Source organism: Bos mutus, chromosome 19 (genome assembly GCF_027580195.1).
Source record: "Bos mutus isolate GX-2022 chromosome 19, NWIPB_WYAK_1.1, whole genome shotgun sequence".
NCBI classification, from domain to species: Eukaryota; Metazoa; Chordata; class Mammalia; order Artiodactyla; family Bovidae; genus Bos; species Bos mutus.
The window spans coordinates 40,453,386-40,456,963 of record NC_091635.1 but is presented as its reverse complement, the minus strand read 5'-3'; the positions used below and the strand labels follow the sequence as shown (position 1 = coordinate 40,456,963).

The 3,578-nt window shown below is 41.0% G+C and overlaps 1 non-coding gene across 1 annotated transcript; it reads left to right on the top strand.

Moving 5' to 3' along the window:
- Nucleotides 1-704: 704 nt before the first annotated feature.
- LOC138983980 (U6 spliceosomal RNA) lies at nt 705-811 on the top strand. The gene has a single exon (XR_011461342.1). It is a non-coding gene; the product is annotated as a U6 spliceosomal RNA (small nuclear RNA).
- The last annotated feature ends 2,767 nt before the right edge of the window (nt 812-3,578 follow it).

Genomic DNA, 3,578 nt, shown 5'->3' with positions numbered 1-3,578 from the left:
GGGTGGGCATTTGGTCTCACTTTTTTCAGAACATGATCTTTCTCATGAAAGGTATGTGGGCGTAGGGCCATGACCAACGTCTCTCCTCCTGTTTCCATCACAGAATGTCAAAGCCTTTAGGGTAGTCATTTCCAAAGCGTGGGGCTCACACCACAGGTGGGAAGTACAGGAGATGATTTCAGTACCTACCCACTTTTTAAACTTTAAGAGTAATGTGTTTATGTTCATGTGAGTTAGGGAAGTATATAAGTAGACACCAAATCTATTCGTGTTCATGATGTTTGTATATGACTACTGGGGTGGGGGCTCAGAAACTAAAAATGTATTCAGTCAATAATAGCATGGGTGATTTGTTAATTGGGAAAAAAACATACTATATAAGCAAGTGGCTGAAATTCTGGAAATGCTGTCATGGAGAATACCAACAACTGGGAAGAGATTTAAACCAGGGATTTGCTGGTGATGAAAAAAACACACGCTCAGCCTCATTAATCACCAGAGAAATGCAGAATAAAACTAGAATGAGATACAACTTTTCTCCTTTCAGTTTGGTAAAGATCATAAATTTTGGGGGACTTCCATGGCGGGCCAGTGGTTAAAAGTCTGCACTTCCACTCCAGGGGATGTGGGTTTCATTCCTGATCAGGGAACTAAGATCCTGCAAGCCACCTGGTGTGCCCCTCCAAAAAAAGATTATGAAGTTTGTTCTCACTTTAGCAGCACATATACCAAATTTAGAATGACACAGGGAGGATTGGCATGGTCCCTGGGCACAGATGACATGCAAATTAATGACATATCTCGTGGGTTGTTGTATGAAAAACTAATCAAATTAGTATTATTGAGAACAGGGGCTCTTTACTGAGGAGGAAAAAGGAGAAAGAGAAAGTGAGATCATTGAGAGTAAGTAAAAATTCTGTCCTCCTGAATATTAACTTCAAATCTCACTATAAACTCATGACATAATTTAAATATGTATTGAAAAGACCTATAAATAATGACCTGTCCAAAGCAATAAACACCTCTACCACGATGACTGAAGTCTTCAAATGCCGTCTCTCACTAAGAAATGCTCCCATCACCGGAGCACTCTGGAGAAACAGCTGATTTTATGTCTGGGACAGGGGATTTATCAGATAAGCCTGAAACATCTTGTGAAACAAGAAAGCAACAAAGTTATCAGACTACTGGAATGCTGTCAAAAGGCCTCAGAAGTTACCTTGAAGAATCTCCCTCTGGCCAAAGATGGGATGATTTGAATGTCAAGAAGGATAATAACTGCAGTAGAACAAAATCCCTAAATACACTTAAAATCCCTGAATTTATCATTACGCTAAAAACACTCCAAAACAAAAGCAAACCTCATTGGTTGCTGCCTTCAAGGATACTAGTGAACCAACTCATTACTTTTAGAAATTGGAAATAAAGGTAAAAATCAAGTAGTCATTATGTGTTTCCTGCATGAACTGTACCTCTGGGTAAACAAATAGTTGATGAGGGGAAATTTCTCTGCTATGAGAAGGAATGATGGCATTGAACAGTATTTGCAGTCATCATGAAGGACTGCTAACATCACAAGAAAAGACACGATGACATGATTGCCCTCTCAGGCAAGAAGACAACGCCACTTACAAAGCAGTCCTGTTGCTGTTTAGTTGCTAAGTCGCATCTGACTCTTTTGCGACCCCATGGACCGTAGCCTGCCAGGCTCTTCTCTCCATGGGATTCTCCAGGCAAGATTACTGGAGTGGGTTGTTATTTCCTTCTCCAGAGGATCTTCCCAACCCAAGGATCGAACCCACATCTCCTGCATTGGCAGGCAGATTTTTTATAGCTGAACCACCAGGGAAGCCTCACAGAACAGTCCTGCCCGCTTCCCAAATTAAATCTGATCAGGATTCTAGATCTAACTACCAGTTCACAGGAGGGACATATTAAAAGATACCATGAGGTTCCTAACAGCAAAATACAGACTGGGAAACTCTACAGGACAAACCATCTAATTTCTTTAACAAATAAATCTCATGGACAGAAGAAGGATGGGTTGAGGAGACATGGAAGGAGAGCTTTTAAAAAGAGGCTTATAGACTGTAATATGGGGTGTTTTGAACCCTGATTCAAACAAATTGCCAATAAAATTATGTGATAATAGGGAAATTTAAGACTGATATTTGATGATATTAAGAAAATTTCTTTATTGAAATATAGTTGATTTATAATGTTTTAAAAAATTTTTTAATTAAAATTTTAATTTCTGCTGTACAGCAAAGTGATTCAGGCATATATGTATATACATTCTTTTTCATACTTTTCCATTACGGTTTATCACAGGATGTTTGATATAGTTCCCTGTGCTATATAGTAGGACTTTGCTATTTATCCATCCTATATATAATAGTTTGCATCTGCTAATACCAAACTCCCAATCCACCCCTTCCCCACGTGCTCTCCCCCAGGCAACCGCAAGTGTATTCTCTATGTGAGTGAGTCTGCTTCTGTTACCTATAAATTCCACCTATAAGTGGTCACACATGGTATTTGTTTTTCTCTTTCTGACTTTCTTCGCTTAGTATGATAATTCCTAGTTATAGTCACAGTTCAGTTCAGTTCAGTCGCTCAGTCGTGTCCGACTCTTTGTGACCCCATGAATCGCAGCACGCCAGGCCTCCCTGTCCATCACCAACTCCCGGAGTTCACCCAGACCCACGTCCATCGAGTCAGTGATGCCATCCAGCCATCTGTCGTCCCCTTCTCTTCCTGCCCCCAATCCCGCCCAGCATCAGAGTCTTTTCCAATGAGTCAACTCTTCGCATGAGGTGGCCAAAGTACTGGAGTTTCAGTTTTAGCATCAGTCCTTCCAAAGAACTCTCAGGGCTGATCTCCTTCAGAATGGACGGGTTGGATCTCCTTGCAGTCCAAGGGACTCTCAAGAGTCTTCTCCAACACCACATTTCAAAAGCATCAATTCTTCGGTGCTCAGCCTTCTTCACAGTCCAACTCTCACATCCATACATGACCACTGGAAAAACCATAGCCTTGACTAGATGGACCTTTGTTGGCAAAGTAATGTCTCTGCTTTTCAATATGCTATCTAGGTTGGTCATAACTTTCCTTCCAAGGAGTAAGCGTCTTTTAATTTCATGGCTGCAGTCACCATCTGCAGTGATTTTGGAGCCCCCCAAAAATAAAGTCTGACACTGTTTCCACTGTTTCCCCATCTATTTCCCATGAAGTGATGGGACCGGATGCCATGATCTTCGTTTTCTTGAATGTTGAGCTTTAAGCCAACTTTTTCACTCTCCACTTTCACTTTCATCAAGAGGCTTTTTAGTTCCTCTTAACTTTCTGCCATAAGGGTGGTGTCATCTGCATATCTGAGGTTATTGATATTTCTCCCAGCAATCTTGATTCCAGCTTGTGCTTCTTCCAGTCCAGCGTTTCTCATGATGTACTCTGCATATAAGTTAAATAAGCAGGGTGACAATATACAGCTTTGATGTACTCCTTTTCCTATTTGGAACCAGTCTGTTGTTCCATGTCCAGTTCTAACTGTTGCTTCCTGACCTGCATACAGGTTT